The sequence below is a fragment of the Hoplias malabaricus genome, chromosome 8 (genome assembly GCF_029633855.1).
Source record: "Hoplias malabaricus isolate fHopMal1 chromosome 8, fHopMal1.hap1, whole genome shotgun sequence".
In the NCBI taxonomy this organism is placed as follows: domain Eukaryota; kingdom Metazoa; phylum Chordata; class Actinopteri; order Characiformes; family Erythrinidae; genus Hoplias; species Hoplias malabaricus.
In genome coordinates, this window is record NC_089807.1 from 19762281 (window position 1) to 19781841 (window position 19561).

Consider the following 19561-nt stretch of genomic DNA (forward strand, 5'->3'; position numbering starts at 1 on the left):
GGCCCGTGGCCGTGTGTAAAATAGTGTTGTTCTATGTGTTTAGAACAAGTCTCCATAACTTAAAACTTTATTCCAGTTGCAGATTGCATGTGCCATGCTGTGTAAACCCACCTGGATGCATTTCCACTTTCACAAGTATTGGAATCAGACTTGTCTGTAAAGGTCAGGCTGCTGTGTACACGGATTTGAGGTGGCAACTTTACTTAGAAATGCCATTTGTCTCTACACTGTATGTGCAAAACGTTTGTCCTCATTCTCCTCCAGGGTTTTGTCTAAGTTCAGAGGTAAACATTGGGAGTTTGGGATCATTATTTATCTGCTTTAACAGCATATCCTTCCAGAAAGGCTTAAGACTAGATGCTGGAATGTTGCAATGATTATTTAATTGTATTTACCCACAAGTGTGTTACTGGAGTCTGATACTGATGTTAGATCTTCAGTCACGAATGCCATTCCAACACACAACAAATTATATTGGATAATGCATCATCATCATCATCATCATCACTCTACAGGTTGCTCTTCCAAAGTTTTGACATTGACCAGGATGGCCATTGGCTCATGTGCACCTGCTATTCTTTTGCTATTGCTTTAATTTGGAGATTTTACAACCTGTATATATGCAATTAAACACATGGTTGATCCTTGAAGTCATTGAATTCACTGATTAGATACGTTGTGTGGATTTTTGTTTACAATGTTTGGGAACGCTTCTGCCTTTATACTGGCCACTTTCTTTCTATCTCCCTCTCTTTCTCTCTCTGTATGGGTGTCACAGGTGTGAGTTTATGCATGTTTACTCCACTCCAAGCTCCACAGCCCCAACACTGACACTTTCAGCTGAGTTATGGAACCGTGACTTGGAGCTGCCACAGTTGAATTGATTTAGAAGACTTTTATTTTTATGGAGAAAAATCCATACAGTAGGATGTTGATGTTTAATGCCTGATGTGAGCTGTGACAGTCACCCCATCCACACACCCCCAATTCACCCAATGGAATTGTCTCACACACAGCCATGTATTTCCAAATGTAAGGTTGAAAAAGTGGGATGATACAAGCACATCTGTATTTTTGCAATAGTTCTCTTGTGTAGCTGACCTAAAGACTGCTTCTTTTCAGCTGCTGCCTGTTTCATACACTGACACTGCAGTGAAAAAGTTTATTTTTCAGATAGGAAATAGAAACTTTTGTATTTATTTTTCAGGTTTAAAAAATCATGTTAATTGTAGAACTTGGGTAAAGATACATACTTTAAGGCTTAAGGATTCTACAAAGTTCTGCTGTTGTTCCATAGTATTCTTGCCTATAAATATGTGAATATATGAATATTTTTAGTCATTTATCACCTTCGTTTTGTCATTCTGATTTAAACAGACTTCTTGTTGCTGTGATTTGAAGGCTGATATATGTAGATTCTGACTGGCTGCTCTGCACTTTGCCTCATTTCAAAAGCAGTCTGTGATGAAACACTACTTATTACTTCATTTTGATTGGGAGGGACAGAATTGCCATCAGGTAAATAGGCAGATATATATACATACAAATAAATAACTTTACAACAATTAACAGTCTTAGTTTTAATGTATTAACTTTATGAAAAAAATAAATGTAAATGTAAAATAAAAAGTGTCTGCATCCTGCATCAAACACTTTTTATTTAGATAATATAAATATATTTTAAATTAAAGGATATGGGAAGTTCAATGAAAGATTTATGATTTAATTTGCTCAAATGTGTTATGCAAACATTGATTAACACTTCTAGCTCTTGGTATCATAATACTTATAATGAGTATAAAAATAAAACACTGTTCTCCCAGTAACTCATGCCCAAATTAGACCCGAGAGAGATTAGAAACTGTATCTAAGTGTCTTTATGCATTTGTGGTCACAACCATGCCTGGGCAGGACTTGTAGCTATAGAATGGGTTGACTAGGGGTGACTCTGAGAGAGAGAGAGAGAGAAAGAGAGAGAGGGAGGCTTCAGCCCTGGGCTGGGAAACAGACCTTGTTGTGTTGGGCTTGGCCGTCTGCCAGGATGACCCTGATCACCCTCTCCTTTTCCTTTCTTTTCCTGCTTTGTCTCCACAACTCTCTCTTTCCATTATTGCTTTCACTGCCACATCTCACAGTCTGTACCTACCTTTAATTTTCCAATTTGCTACTGTCTTTCTCTGCCTCATAATTTTTCCCTTTTTGTTTTTCTTCCTTCTTTTCATGTTTCTTTCTCCTTCCTTCACCCTTTTATCCCTCCCTGGTTTGTTTCTGTGCTACTAGACATGTTAATGTTTGCTATAGTAGATGTTGTTTTTTTTTTTCTCTTTTTTTCACTTGTCTTGGATTGGGCTGGCTACAGAACCACTCCACACTCTTTTATAGAGAGAGAGAGAGAGAGAGAGAGAGAGAGAATGACAAAACCAATGACATAATTTCCTGTTTACTACACCAGTGAATGGGTCACTGGGAGCTTCCCCCTCATCTACAGAGACCTCTTTGACTCTTCAACAAAAACTTCCTCTCATCTGTTTTTTTCGGGTTGTTTGTCATATTCATGCCTGACCACAGATGCTACGTCCTAATGGGCTTAAATGCTTACAGTGTTAGTCTGCATGATATGCTATTACAGTGCTTCCTACTGGTCTGAAGCAAACCCCGGGGGTTATTTGAATATAATGATATGCAAATTCATCATACTGTTTATTTACGTAATAAGGAGTTCAAATTAGTTTTCAAAGGTATTCATGTTCACTTTGAATCACAGACATTGTTCTTCATTTTTTTTCTGAATATAATATGAGAAATATTGCATTTGTTACTTTGGGGAAAAAATGTGAACAGGATGTTGTTAAATTCAAGGAGGCCTGTAGACCGTGTGTGGGGAAACACTGTAGCGAAATGTAGTAAACTATTACCAGTAGCTAATCTCATCCCACATTTCTCCTGTAAATTTATACATTGATTGTTTTCTTTGCACGATTTTCATTCTGTAAGTGTTAACATTAAGCAGTATCTTTGATTGCTTGTGTGTGGCTGTGTGATGGTGGACTGGCTATGAGGCTGTAGAGCTCAGTGCAGAGTCACATGGTTGCCATGCTCTCTCCCGCAGGACCTTTGGAACACTCTGTACTGAGGAGAGGATGCAGAGACATGAATGAATCTCTCTCTCTCTCTCTTGCTCTTATGTTTGTCTCTGTGTGTTTCATATTTCATATACACATACAAAACTGAAGTCTTTTCTACATGCCTTCATACATGCAAGCTCTGATCCTAAGATGATCATATATTATGTCCTCAAATGAATTTAAATACAATTTGTGACAGGATTTACACATATTTCTACATCTTCTCTCTCTCTCTCTCTCTCTCTCTCTCTCTCTCTCTCTCTCTCTAACACACACACGTACACTCACACACAAACACACACACACCCTGACCTTGCAGTCCCTGTTACTGACTGTGCTGTATCATTTGCTTCACTTCTTTCATACATCGCAGTATTTTGATCTTAAGTATTCTGCAATCCTCTCCTTTTTTGCCTCCTTTCCACTGTGTTCTGGAGAATAAATAATGCTGAATGTTGTGTTTAGGTTTTTAATAGTTAAGTCTCTGGTCTGTTGTGTGCACTAGGGGTGGGAGATATGGCCCTAAAATTATATCACGATATTTTAGGGTGTTTTCCAGATAATGATATCCTTGCCAATATGACAAAACAATGAAAATACTTTTATTAATTTAAAGAACACACTATTGCAACCAAAACATTTATATTAACATTAATTATATTAAATATATGTAATATATATTAAAAGTATTAAAAGTTTTAGTTATTAAAGAGTTTTATTTTGTTACAAATGTTATTTCGATCATTCAGAGACACTTTCCACCGTACTTCACTGTGTCTAAGCGACTCATGTAGAGAATGTATACTGTATTATGACTAATTGCATGACGTTGTTAGGTAAACATGTTAGAATATTACAATATCAAAATATTGACTTTTTTAAATCGTTTTAAAAATTATGACGATGTTATTGCAAATGATACGATATGGCACGGCCACTACTTAGAGGTAGTGGACTCGTTTAAGGTAGTGGACTCCATTAGAAGGAGTACAACTTTAAACTAATGGTGCCAAAGATTATTTAGAACACTGTAAGCATATCGCAAACAACATCATCAGCAGATTCAAGATACAAGTCCTTGAAACATCAGCCATTGTAAAAATGCATTTCACTTTTATTGAAAAATGAAACTGTCTTGAACATGGAGGCAGAACTGTAATGAAACGGAATAATGAGTCTCTGTATTTGTAATTATATTGTAGTAGATAGGGACTGCACAAGGAGCCTATTGCTAGTCTGCCATGGCAATAATATCTACTAATATTTCGAAGTAAATGCAGTGGAGGAGGCAAGAACTGATCAGTGATTCTGTGTGACATAACAGTGTAAGGTTCAGCAGTGAAATTACAAAAACAGTGCTGTCAGCTGCACACATGCTCACTTAAACCTGTTTCACTCTTTGTATGACCTGAGAGTATTTAAGATTATGAATATGAATGGAATATATATATATGTGCCAGTTGACCTAAAGTTTAAAACCAGTCATTATGATACTTTTCCATAGCATGGTCCCTACACTACTTGACTCTACTCTACAACCACAACTCCCTCCGAAATGTAGCCGGAACAGCACGCTTTGGAGGTCACAACAGCAGCGGTGGTAATATTTAAGAATAGTTCGCTTGATGTGTATTGGTGTGTTGTGTTCCCCCCATCTCCATTGGCCCCCAATCCAAGATGACCATGGTGTAATTTTACATGCTGCCCTTGTTTGTGTTTTAACCCACTCACATGACATCTGCTATAGTTCTGAGATTTTACAAATGGCTAATGTGTGATAGATACCTGCAGTTTGTCGTGCAGAGGAAAACGTCTCACTGGCCAATCAGTGCTCTGCAAAGTTTACACACCGTGTTTCAGTCCCTATTTGGCTCGCTTGGATCACAGCTGAGCAGGGAGAGGCTAGTAGTATAGGTACCATACAGTGGAAAAGCGTGAGTACATGAAGTGAGTGATATTGATGCGTTTGTAATGCGAAAGTTTGGCATGTATTAGATTTAAAGCTAACAGTCTATCTGCGTAGTGATAAACTATGTGCCGGTTACAAGGTGTTGGGTGACCAAGGCTCATCAATGTGCAAATCAAGGCATTACATGCATGTAATGATGATTACAAGAGGAATGCATCACACAGTGTATTCAGCGGGTGGACATAGTATTTTGGCTCTTTAGAGAGTGTATGGATTGTTGTGTCACCTAGCAGTTACATGATTGAGCCAGTAGACTAAACTTAAGTGGAAGTAAACTTCCTCCAACCAGACCGTTTGGTTGATATTGGCAACGTGTTGATGATTTCAGTATGTGTAAAGCAGGTACATTCCAGCTGGCTTCCTGACATCAGTTCATAAGCACGGCAGCTGTGACCCATGTTGCACTATTGACTTTAGAGGGTGGTGGATCATCTCTATGCCTTCGTTGTTCCTCCATCATGCTCATGTTTAATTATCACCATCCTGTTTGTCTGAAGCTGCTCTTAGCAGTGAGGAGTCTTGCTCAGCCTCGCTGCGCCTAAATGTGCCTGCCTTATCCTTTCATGGGCACACACGTGCAGGCATGAACACACTCCCCTGCACACTCCCATACTCTCTCCTGCCAGCCAGCGTGAGTGTCAGCCCAGTGTCGACACGTATTAAGAATACAGCAGCCCCCTCAGTCACGACTCTGAGACTGCATGTGTTTTGTTTGTATGTGTTTCAGTAGCATGCAGAGAAGGCTGTTGCCGTCTGTGGGGGTCAGAAGAAGTAGTGGCTGTCTGGGGGTCACTGGCTGACTCACTGCATGCCTCGACCTGACGGACTGCAGAGTTTAGTCATCTTTCCTCATAGAACAGAGGGAGTGAGAGATTGGGAATAGCTCAAGATACTAGTACCCTGTTTGTGGCTTTCACACACATTTGTGAGTTAGACAGAAAGGGGAAAGGAGATTCTATAATTTAAATAAAGAGATCTATGGTTTAAATAATTAATTAATTCAGTAATTAAATTCTTGAAAAAAATAAAGCTAAAACAGTATATAGCTTAATTTCTTATTGGAAATGCAGGAAAGCTTAATTACAAATATATTTTTGCTCTATTTAAAACAAATTCATGCATTTGTTTATGATTAAATAAAGCCACATTTGAATAAAGTTAGCAACATTTGCCTGGTGAGCAGAAAGAAACGTAACGGCTTATAGAAACTTCTAATTACAGTTTCAACAATTTTTATTAAAAATAAAACAAAGTAGTTTTCGAAGGCGTTATATTCATTCAAAAATCACATCATACCAGGATAGGCTATAATTGGCTGATATTTCTCCAAGTGGTGGAAAAAATAGCAAGGCAAGCGTTTGATTTTTACTGCTACTTAATCAAACATAATCAAATATTCATGACATCCCTAGATTCAACAGCGCTTAAAGAGAGAGAGACAGGAAGAGAGAAAATAAAATTGGATATTCTATGTCCCCAGGAGAAGAGAGCCCAGGCTCGCACTCCTGTGTCTGGCTGCTCTGCGTGCCTGCATGTTTTAATGATGAGATAATGATGCACTGGGTGTGTGAGCGTGTCCAGGCTCTTGAAGTCAAGCAAAGAGTGTATGTTGCTGTGAAATGCTGTGTGTGCACTTGGGGGTAGGAAACTAAAAAAAAAACAACGCTGTGGTGTGATAGTGTAAATATAGCAGGGTGTACCTCACTAGTTAGATGCAAAACAATAAAGAGCACTCTTTTGTTTACTACCAGTCGTTCAGCTCTGCATGCTATGGCTCATGTGTCAGGTGTCACCTAGTTCAGTGTCAGGGTGAATAGCTGGTGACACATGAAGTGTCATCAAGTGAAGAGGGACAGGTTGTTAGTGGCTATTTCTGCTGTGAGGTGTTGTGCAGAGGAAGCTGGTTAAATTGGGAGTGGCTCTAGGATTTTTTAAAACTTTATTTGTTTATTTGTTTGTTTGTGAATGAATTGAACAAAAGTGCTGTATGATATCCACAGCAAATGTGATGAGATGTTTGGCTATAACTGAACAAGCCAATTGTGTGAGGTGATTTATTTATTCAAAGTTATTCATTCAACTTTAGGGCCACCTCAGTGCAAATCAAGTGTTTAACTTTAATAATATGTCAGTGTGGTTGTCTTTACACACTAAAAGATGCATAAAGAGTGAAACAAGCAGTCAACACCATGGCATTTCAGCATTTCCACTTTGCAGGTGCAAAGGTTATTATCAGACTACAGTCTATCCATCCATCCATCCATTATCTGTAACCGCTTGTCCAATTTTAGGGTCGCGGGGGGTCCAGAGCCTACCTGGAATCATTGGGCGCAAGGCGGGAATACACCCTGGAGGGGACGCCAGTCCTTCACAGGGCAACACAGACACACACACATTCACTCACACACTCACACCTACGGACACTTTTGAGTCGCCAATCCACCTGCAACGTGTGTTTTTTGGACTGTGGGAGGAAACCGGAGCACCCGGAGGAAACCCACGCGGACACGGGGAGAACACACCAACTCCTCACAGACAGTCACCCGGAGCGGGGACTACAGTCTAAAATGAGAGAATTTAGATAACCATGGCTTCATACATCACAGACCTAGTCTCATCAACATGCAGGATGTGTCTATCCAGGTAAGCTCATACTACAGAAGAATGGTGGAAGGTTAGGTGGAGGTGGAAGCAAGAATGAATTATATATTTATAAATCCATATGAATCCATTGGATATGAAGGCATAGGAGAACAGCTACATCCTAATTACTTCTAAGGCATTAGGGTAGTTTTATTCTTGGAAATAACTTCTAAAAATAGAACTGATTAACAGATGAGATGAAGTTCTTAACAGGTGTAAACAAGCAAATATTTCATATAATCATGAACAAACACAAGGCTAATTATTGGTTCATTACATGTGAAATTGACCAACATATTTAATTCCAAAGTGAGGGTACTTAATAGTGTTTAGTTTGGATTAATTGCAGCTCAAAATATGACAAGGACATTAAAACATAGTATTTGTAGTTTTTGTCTGTTCCGCATAATTACATTTCAGAAAACTAAATCATGATGCAAGAAAATATTGTGATATTTGTTATATTTTTACCATATTGTCTGCCTCTAGCAAACAGCAAATGGCAACGGGCATTAGTGGTTTTATAGTCATTATGCAGTGGATATAGTGGTGCTTATCTATCAAATATGCTGCAAAAATATAGCTTATAACTGGGACTGAATATTGATTTTTCTGACCACTTGCATTTTTGACATTGAAAATGATTAATATTTCAGCTGCATTCAAACATTTGAAAACAATATCACAGTATTTCAGGATCATGGTATTCCAATATGACTCTCAGTCCTACTTTGGACTGAGACTTTAGACTTTGGAGACTTTAGGCGGTTGTGCTGCTGCTCCAGAGCATCACATTTTATTGATGACGTGTTTCTGTGGAGATTATGCAAGCTGTTTTGCACAACAGTGTCAGCAATGGGTGGACCTTTGAGTATCTGTATTCCCTTCTTTGAATGAAACACTGTTACACATCTGTACATGTACTGTGAAAAAACCTGCAGAAATGACAATGCTTATGAGTGACTACATTTAAATGGCGATGGGAATTGACTAATGAATCCTCAAATAGAAGTGCATATTTAAAAGTGATAATGAAGTAGTCCTTATTTATATGTGCATTATACGCACATGTGAATTATATTATGTATGAATTATTTGTAATATTGGTATGTGTATGTCTGTGTGTTACTTTTACTTGAACGTGTGTCATTAATCCAATGTTAGCCTTTCTCATAACTCTGCAAAGAGCCCAGAGCCATTAGGAAAATTGGTAATGCATGACAGAGCTGCTCTTTACCAATGCCAGCCACGTGCTCTCACACACAGTGTACCCACTGACTCTGAGCTATCATCTTACCCCCTGCAATAGATACACAGCCAGCCAGCCAGCCGCCCCAGTGCTGACATGCACCTGCTTTCAGCTGTGGAACATCCGCCCCTCAATTTATTAAGTGTTTCATCAATCTTTCATGTGAAATTGTATCACAAGTGGTCCATCGGTCCATCCGTGGGTTTGAATTGTGCATCGTGTTCTGTCTCAGGTCAAAAGACTCCCCAGAGGAAGGGAGAGTTTTTTTTGCCTTGGACGTGCATTCTGTTTTATTTCACCGTGCTTGATCCAATTCTGATTCAAATGCAGATTTCTGTGGGGAAGGCAAATTGGTTCACACCAGGCATGATCAGTTTGCCAAACCTCAGCTATGTGAATCTGCGGAAGAGGGAAAACATGTCTGTCATTTTTCCCATCTTAGACTTCCTGTGTGAAAGTTGGTCATTGTGGATGAAAATAGCTTTGCTTCTGCTGCTCTCATTGGCTGCTGTCCTCTGTTCCTAGAGAGAGAGAGGGAGTGAGAGAGAGTGTGGGGGACAGGGAGGGAGAAGAGGAGAACAAGTTCTATAGTGACTTTGCATGTGCTATGTGACAGCTTGTTGTTCATTTGAAATCTGGAAAGTTGATTTTTCTACTTAATCAAGTTTTTAAGCTGATAGCACTACAACATTCTTAACATTATGCTTTATGTTTCCTTACAGTTTATTTAATGTAAATGCCTCACTTAGCTATTCTTAAGCAAGTTATCAAAATGAAATATGAAACTGTAAAAATGCTGTGCATATTAAAATATATATTTATGTATAGTAAGTACAAATATTTGGTGTGTATGCTTTGATAATACTGCATAGTGCACACCACAGCCACATTGAAAACTGAACTGTCTTGATTCCCCATCCTCTTAAGAGACCTTGGGCTAGACTCCTAAAGCTATGTGCATGCTGTACTTTCAAATTTTAATCTAAATAATCAGCTTGTACCTGTGGCTGTGTCTGTTTCTGAAATCAGGTTCTATCTGTGTTCTCAGCGTTGCTCTCAATACATCACATCCTCTATGTCTGTGGTGCTGTACGCGAGTAATGTCATTTAACCTGGTATTGCAGCCTGGTATTGCCATTTTACAAACATGGATGGAAGGATAATCCCACTGTGCTTTACTCTATAACTGCTCACACTAAACAAGTCTTAAAATTTTCTCTGTTTAGGAATTTCCACATCTTGCTCACGGAGAGGAGGATTAGATTTGGATACAAACGTTAAGCACTACTGGTTCTTATTTATCACAACAAATGATTTGCCTGTTAGTTTTCACCTGTTATCTTCATCTTTATTCATCTTCTACCTCCTAAGCTAGAGCTGTAGCTTTAATAAAAAGAGCTTTCTGTGTCAGATATTTTTGGATTTCCACCTGCTCTGTTAAACAGACAGTTACATGAAAGGCTTCTCCAGACTTGAAAAATCACCCCAATTCACCGTTTGTCAGTTCATGTTTCGGAAGCTGCTCTTTGGGTGCTAGAGTAGCGAAGTCCCATGCGGTAGAGCAGTCAGTGGGCTGAATGAGATTGGGTGGGGCAGGAGGGGTTATCATATTAGGAAGGGCATTGTTGGAATGCTGCACTCATTCATTCACAATCTCTAGCTGAGGGACAAATGGAGGGCTCTGTGATGAGTAGAATCCCACTGCTGTTACAGAGTGGGACTGAGCTGCAGGATTGTCTCCCGTTGTGTGAATGTTGGCTCCTCTGCCGGGTCATTGTGGTTGATTCACCACCGCGGCAGAAAGATGAAAGTCATTCAGTGCTGTGTGGCCTCAAATTGCTGATTTGAATTCTTTTGACAGGCTGATCTCCGATGTCATTTTTTTTTCTCCACAGAGTAAGCGTTATCAGGAGATCTCATCCTGTGGCAGTTACTGGGAATAGAGCTGAAACTGGATATTCAAAGTACTTTTTGTTACAATGCAAAAAAGCAGTGTGTTTCAGCTTCTGCCATGGCCTCAGTTGTTTATTTGTTGTTGTTTTACCTGTGATTGATGAAAATACATCATAGAATTGTTTTTGTATCCCCTTGTTTACCAGCTGGAAAAAAGACATTAGTAATGTGGTGACCAGGTTTGTGAGGATACTTTCTGATGTTAAATTTTAACTTTATAGGGTGGGATCTGATCAGAGGAGGACAGTCTCAGTGTGGGACCACACAGACTGTTTGTCCTCCTACAAATGATTACATTAACTAAGAATATAAAATTGTTCTTCCTTGCTGAATTCCTTTATTAAACTGACATTAATTGGCTTGAGTAGGAGTTTCATGGATATGACAGGATTGTTCTCCGTGACTATGATTTGCTGCAAATAAAGCCATCCCTCAAAAATGGCTGAAGGAAACCAGATAATAAGATTCCCACCGTAATTCTGATGTTAACCACAGGCAAGTCACTGCCTGAATGTTGAGATGTGTGTGTGTGTGTGTGAGTGGTGTGTTCGTGTGAGGGTTTTAACACGGTGCTGTACAGTGAGGATGCAGGCTGGGCTGTGCTAGGTGAGGATTGACTGGGTTCAATGGGTTCAGTGCTGTTGGAGCAGGCGCCGATCAGGTGGCTGCGCCAGAACACTCCAATATCAATCACCCTGCTGCTGTCGTCTTTCTGTCGCCCCTTCTACACCCCCCCCCCCTCTCTTTCTCTGTCTATCTGACTTTCACTGTCTCATTCTGTTTTCTGTGACTCTGCAACATTGCTTCTAACACCTCACTCCTTCCCTTTCTCCTTTTTTTTGGTCCCTCTTTTTCTTTTTTTCTTTGTCTGTCTGTCTGTCTGTCTCTCTCTCTCTCTCTCTCTCTCTCACACACACACACACTTATACACATGAATTAAAGCTTATCCTCCAAGTTCAGGGTGGGATTGTTGTGAATAATTGCGCACACGCCAATCACCACGACTGTGAATACATTGCACTTCATTGACTACGGCTTAGCTGCTCGACCACTCTACTATTAAAATGACAGTGAGAAGGAGTGGAACCTGCATTTATGTTCCGGATACCTTCTGTAAACAGAGGTGAACAGGAACAAAGTGCATTTCCGTCATTTCTACCCTTAGATTTTAATTTTTTTTTGGATTTTAGAATGTTATGTTAGAGGTTATTTTCCCCAGTAAGAGAAAGACTACTACAATAAATCACAATAAATAAAGTACAATAAAGGTACTTTTAAAATCAAGGATTTTTCTAGTTCTTTATTCTAGTTCTTATTATTAATAATAATAACAATTATGATGATTGTGTCTCAGGGCTTTTATGAAGTCTGTCAAGCAGCACTGAAGTGCCTAAGGTTGTCTTTTCTGCGCACAGCAGCAGCAGGCACAAGCCTATTATGCTTATCCTTTTGTGTGTGTGTCCGCGTGTATGTGAGTGTGTTTTTGTGTGTGCACGCATGTATTTGTGAGCATCTGTGTTTGTGTGTGTGTGTGTGTGTTTTAAATACATCTCTCAGTGTGGTTTCCTTATCCAGAAGTGTGGAAGCTTTCAGTGCATGTGGCCATGAAGCAAAGATCTTAGGGAGCCCTGTCTCAGGGCGCACAAGGCTAATGGGATTAGGAGCTCAAGACTAGGAAGCAGATGACATACTCCCAAAGCGCTTGACCAAAATCTGTCCCACTAAATACTATGTTTAACTATGAGGTGTGTTGACAGACTTGAAAACTGAAATGTTATGATCATTGCCAGTGAGGTTGTTGGACATTTTGATTCAGGGTTCAGGACCTTCTGTTCTTGATGTGTGTAGCATGTATTATATAGCTTGTGGTATAAGGTGTAGGTGGTATTCTGACTGTATAGATTGTTGTTTAATATCCAGAGGAAGCTACATTTAAAGAGAACGTCTACAATTGTGTGGAACTGCAGTTCTCTCTGGTTTGTTTACGATCAGAAGCTCTGCATCTTTTAAAGTGAAACATGCTTGAAGAGAAAACTGATAGTTGTTTGTATGTGGCTAAAGTTTAACTTGTTTGTAATGTGTTTTCACTGTTTGAATTACCAGAGAATCTTATTTGTAACTGGAGTTGTTTAGTTTTGTAGCACTTTCGCTCTGTGTTTACTTTTGTGCAGTTAACAGTCTCCTGAATTTTGAGTGGGTTACTACCTAAATAAACAGAAAAAGCAAAATAATATTCAATATTACCCACCTATGGAGTAGGAATAAAGCAATATCCACATCTCTTTAGTTAGAGAGCAATTGCGTCATGGCTTGTTCTATTCTTCCTGTATTAATCATGATTTAACTAATTTTTGGGAGAAGAGCAAAATAGATAGGAGTTGGATCATGGGATTGCCTTGGCTGTGGAACGGTTCAGTGCTACCTTAAATTTCAGCCAGTTTAAGGTATCTCACTTGGCAGCATAATGAGGTATCTAAGATTTGTGACAGCCTACATGGCGGGAGCGGGCACACTATGACATAAAATGCTCTCTATGCAGACAGCTCCCTAGGTTTTGGGACAGACCCTAAATTATAAGTTTGTAATTAGCCCCTGTTATTCCACAGTCAGATTGATGATAATAAACCAAATCATCAGAAATGATGTGTAAGTTGGCCAGATATCTTCCATTTTTTCTCCTCTGTGTGTTTGAATGTCTGCGAGCTCTGGCTGTAAAAGCTAAGATGGATTCTTGCCCTGTGCATTCTGCTAAATGTTCTTCCACCCTATAGAACTGGCTTGGAATAACAATGGCTGAAGCTATAAAAAGTTTAGTAGTTTAGTGCGGGCTAAAAGGGCTGTGGGCTTTGGGCGGGTTTCCCTGTAAAGGGCAGCACAGGGGACGGGCAGGACGGCCATCAGCATGCAGACAGCATGAGGCGCATCGATCGATGAGGCTGCTGCCGTCAGCCAAAAGGGTGGAATCAGCTGCAGTTGCTTATAGTTTTTTTTATTTAATTTTTTTTCGGTGAGTGTATGTGTGTGTGTTTGTGTGAGTGTGTGTGTGCCTTCTGCATCAGGGCACGGGTGCCCAGCATGCCTCACTAGCCATGCCTGTCAGCTTGTTTATGCAGTGGCTGAAGTGATGACTAGAGGCACAAGGACAGGCCCTGCTAGCATGCTTCAAGCTCCGTGGCTGTCCAGTCTGACCCTAGCACTGAGGCACATCCATCACTCAGAAGCCCTGCTGGAGACAGTGAGGGAGCAGTCACTGAGCCTCTGTATAGATGGAGGAACCTGTCAAAATGTGTGACAGTCGATGGACTTTTTGGCACTAGTTTTATAACCTTGGCAATGATGAAGAACATGGCTTGTAAAATGCAATTTTTAGGAAGTGTGACTATATAATTCATATGGTGACCAGAAGAAATAACACAATGGCAGTGGCCTACCATTAGGCTACCATTATCAATAGCTGAATATGTTGAAAGCAACATCATGGCCCTTCTCCACCGATGTGGAACCGGTTCTGTTCTGGAACCTCATTTGGAATAATTTAGCGCATTTCCACCAATATAAATAGTTTTGTGAACGAAAAAAAGTTGGTTCCCAGCTGGAACCAAAGAATAGTAGATTCTTCAGTTTGAACTGTCATGTTCTCGAAGTGCTATAGAAGCCCCATAAAGAGCACAGAGCCTCAAATAATGTGGAACAGGACATGGTAATTTATAGCATGTTATGTAAATAAATATAAATATATATAAATAAAAGGTAATAAAAAGTGGATAAACAGTGTTTCTGTCATGACAGTGACAGTTTATTGATGGATCTGGCGCTGAATTCAACCAGAGCAACACTGAAACTGAACAACCCCACACTGCCCCACCTGATGACGTATCGTTGGTTCCCAAAAAATGTTTCCGGTCTGCATCAAATCTCACTTGAAACATCAAGAGAAAAGCTTGTAGTACAACATAACACAATAAATAAATGTATTTAAAACATTGAGTCCGGTGTGTGTGTGTGTGTGTGTGTGTGTGTGTATTCGCGTGCATGCATGTGTGTGTGCGTGCTGGTTCTGCAAGCTTGCACTCATTCCTTCCCATCGCGTACCCACTTTGAGTTTTAGCGTCATTGGCTCGGGCTGAGACTGCTCAGTCGTGAATCTCCTCCAAAACCTCTGCCTCTAGCTTGCACTTGTGTATGAGACACACACACACACACACACACACACACACACACACACACACAGGCACACACACACATCCCTGGAGCTCTTAGAATTACCTAAGCGAGCTATATTATTCAGGATCGCATGGAGACTGAGGCTAGCCTCCAGCTGTGCTGTCTCAGTTTGATGCGCATAGGAACGCTGTGGTGTCTGCCTCACCGAAACGCCACACTCTCCCACCATCTGACTCACTGAAACACTCGCAGCCGCACACCCCTGTCCTCATCCTGCAGTCAAAACAAAGGCTTTTCTCTAGGGAGTGTGTGCGCGCTGAACTCATAGCACTTGGGTGTTTGTGTCAATCATGGCTTCAGAAGCGTTGGTCCCAAGTCTGTGTTTAGAGCTCTTCTACTGGAAGCTGCTATTAGAGCTTAGAAACTGATCACACAGACAGACACTCTACAGGTGCTTTGTCTCTTCTTTTCTGTAGTTGTTGGACTTCATCCTGCCAGGCCCCTAGTACAAAGTCAGGGTAATGTCTGAGTGTGCTCATGTTTGAATACAGCCAATAATATTCAGAAGGATCATGCTGCATCGCACCGTACCTAAAGCACACGGAGCATTTCCAGCTGTGAATATACGTCTGACATAGAAAATTGCATGTGTCTGGCACCACGTAAAAGGACAACTGCAGAAATTGTCCAGATCTATCCTCTAGAATCCAGAGTTTGTATGTGAAAACAGCTTAAGCCTGGCACCTAGCATTCTGCAGGCAGAGGTGAGGGATAGAGCCATCATTGATCCAGCAACAGCGAGACCCATCTGCTAGATTTCCTCTGGCTAGATCTATATACAGCTAAACCAGCTTCTAAGTTTCTCACATTACAAATGGGTTCCCATCATTCAAAGAGTGGAATTGTGGTCTGTAAAGCAAAGTTTATCTTTAACAGCATCATATTTTTCTTGCAGCATTGACTGTCTCACTGGAGAATATTGTTGTCATAAAGAGGTTTACTTAGTCATTAACAAGTACCACCTCCCAAAACATTGCTAAAGTTATCATCCACATGAATTCCAGGTCACAAGTTTTACCAGCAGAACATTGCCCAGAGCATCACACTGCCTCCATCGAATTTAATGGTGGACAGGGGTCAGCATGGGCACTTTTAGCCCTTTTTCCACCAACATGGAAGGTGTACGATTTCCGTTCACAAACCTACTTTGGAAACATTAGGTGTGAATTGGTTTCTGAACTAGAAATGTGTTCCCACCTGGAACCAAAGAATTGTAGGTTCTTCAGTGTGATCCGTGGTGGCATTCATGGGCGAGATAAAGAAGGTCCAGAAAGAGCACAAAATCTCAAATAAAGTGTTATCGCACAGTGGAGAGAATCCAATTTCAGATTTGCAAAGATAACTAGGATATAAAAAGAAATAAAAACAGGAAAATGCTCTGTCTGTGTGGTTCCTGTGGCTGTGATTAGTGTGACAAGATGCACTGGCTAATTTTCTCAGTTGTTCTCACTGTTCTCACACAAAACTCTGCATCATTTTCACATATGTATCAACTCACTAATCTGAACCCGCTGTAGACAGTGGATAAACCATGACCTGCTTCTCATGGTTTATCTATAGCTCTGGTGCTAGCACTGAATTCAGCCACAGCAACACTGTTAAAGAGCAAACCTGCTGATGTAGTTTAATCAGGTTAAATTAAAACTGGTGCAGATGAATTAATATATTTCTCTGGTCTGTGGCTGTGATGCGGTTTGTGTTCTGCAACCTTTCCATCAGAGCCAGCATTATCTTTTTTAACAGTTTATGTTACAGTAATTCTTATGTGGGATTGGACCAGTCAGACTAGCCTTTGTTTCCCATGTGCATTACTGAGCCTTAGGCATTCAGGACCCTTCACCTGTTGTCATTTGTCAGACTACGTTTGATAGCTGAACATTACACCCGATAGTCGAACCGACCTGCCATTTTTGAACTGTTCTGACCCAGTCTTGTGTCATCACATTTCATCTCTTGTCAAAGTCTTTCAGATCAATAAGCTTGTCCAGTTTATCTGCTTCTAAACCATCAACTACAAAAACTGACTGTTCACTTGTTGCCTAACATATCTCACTCTCTGGCAGGTGCCATTGTAACAAGGTAACCAATGTCATTAACTTGGCTTCTCAGTGCATTTAGTGGTGTGGCTAATAGGTGTATGCTTGGTGCAGGTAATCTCCAAGCACTTCACTAACCCACTGATGTTGAATCTTTGTGTCACGTTGAACCCCCGTGGCCCCATCATCCCTTTCTGTGCTGATTCTGTAGTCTTGTACAGCAGCCTCCCTCTGTCTCTCTCTCGGAAAGCTTTCTGGGGAAATCCCTCTTTCCAGAAACGTGGAGTCATCCGGGGTGAGGCAGAAGGGAGTGAGTCCATTAAGCTGTGAAAATCAGAGTGCCAGGCCCAGAATCCCGTGGGGCTATGCCCCGGGGAGCCACACCTCCTCTTCTTAACCGATCTAATTTGCTGGGCAGGGTGGAGAGAGTGAAGGAGAGGGGAAGAGAGAGAAGGGGAAACCGAGAGAAGGGGGATTAGGGAGGAGGAATACACTCTTGAAAGCCTTCAGGAAGCTGTTTTCTTCCTTTACCGGAGATGAAATGGAGATGCTTTCAAGCTACGTTTTATGTCTGCACATTGTGCCTCTGATGGCTTTTCTCGCCTGGTGTACAGACCGTGGTCAGATATGTCATTACTGTCTGCTGAAGCAATTATGCAGTGTTTATGGGTGATGTTGTGGTGCCTTGAAATTCATTGAAAAAAAAAACATTTTCAAGTACAGTAGCTGATGCATATAGAAAAGCACTGTGCCCTTTTTTTTGAATGGCTTCTACACTCAAAAGCACTTGAGTTCCTATTGCTCTTGACAGTTCTTTCACAGGTTTGTCCTGATTTTTAAATCTGTGGATTTTTTCAAGGCCCCTGACCCACAGTGACCCTGATCAGGATGTTGTGTTTACAGAAAATAAATGTATGAATGAATGAGGGCATTCTAGAGACAGAATTATCAGTCTTCTCTTGTCAGGAACTTGCAGGTGTAGAATTATCTGACATTCTCAAAGAATGGCTTCCAAATCTTGATGTCTGACAAATCACGAGTGCCCTTTTCAGACTACATATTCAGTGCAGTGGCACAGTGCTTTTTATTTTCTGACAGAAGTCATATTTAGAATCTTGATATATAAGTAAATTGTGGGCCATTTTAGCTGAATATTCTGATTCTAATAAAAATTCAACCAACACATATTGCAAAATGCCAGCCCTCCTATAATACGGTGGTACAGTGCTATGGTTAAGTGCCTACGAAAAGCAACAAATCACTCAAGTAATGTGAGCATTTGTTGGTTAACTTAGAACAGCCAACAAATTATGCAGAAAGAACATCATTTACTGGCACACTCTGCACAGCAGCTTAGACATCCAGTGACAGCATGGAGAGAGAGGGAAGAAACAGCTCTGTCACAGGCTGCTCTCCAAAGCCCAGTTTCACCAGGAATTGTGGGACTGCTCTCTTGTAAATTAGGTATAGCAAACATTTTATTTAAGCCATATTAAGGTTTTTCAGACTTTTCAGTGACTAAACTGTGTTTCAAATAACCAAACATGAAAAGATTTTGCTTTGTGTGGGTGAGGCTGTGATGAAGAGCTGCTTACTAAAAACCTGTTGTAAATCTGATTGGGTGAGAGAACAGTTGATGTCAGCATTTTCCAACATAGTCTTGCCTAGTTCGAATCCAACAAAGGAAACTCACATGAGCATTTAGACTGGGCATTACCAAAGAGCTGACCTCTGCCCAGACGTGGACTGAGTGACATTTATTTCCAGATCTGTGACAAATTTGTAATAAATTACAATCCTCATTTCCTGAAAAGTTTGCAGAATGTGATTACATAACAAGTGTTTGTCATTCATTCATTCATTCGTTTGTATTCTCCTAACAAAACTGAACAATCTGAACAAAAGATTTTCAGTGTTTTTTCTAACTAACTTGATATTGTTTTGTAAATAAAAACACGTTTTTAATTTGATACCTGCAGCAAACTCGCAAAAAGTTGGGAAAAGGCTAACATAAGAATGAAAGTTTTATTGAAAATTCATGTCACATAGTTTTAAAGCATTACACTGGTGATTATAAAACATATGGTAAAGAGTATTCACTGCATTAAGGAATCACAATGGGCAACAATTCCATTTGTAACATTTTGATTAATGCTATCCCCAGTCCCCAAACAATAAAACAGTGTGATTAAAAGCAAAGTTTTTGTAACACATTGATAAGCATCACTCTGTCCCAGAGTTTTTTTTTGGGAGTGTGGCAGGGATCAAATATTAAACGTGATTATTTACAAAATGCACTTAAGTTTAGTGAAACAATGGAATCCCTTTGTTTTGTGAATTTGTCAGTTACATAAAAGTGAAT

General features: G+C 40.2%; 1 protein-coding gene across 2 annotated transcripts in view; it reads left to right on the forward strand.

Annotated features, from left to right (window-relative positions):
- akt3a (v-akt murine thymoma viral oncogene homolog 3a) overlaps positions 1-19561 on the forward strand; it is a 103940-nt gene that overhangs the window by 12311 nt on the left and 72068 nt on the right. The gene's annotated exons all lie outside the window — the stretch shown is intronic.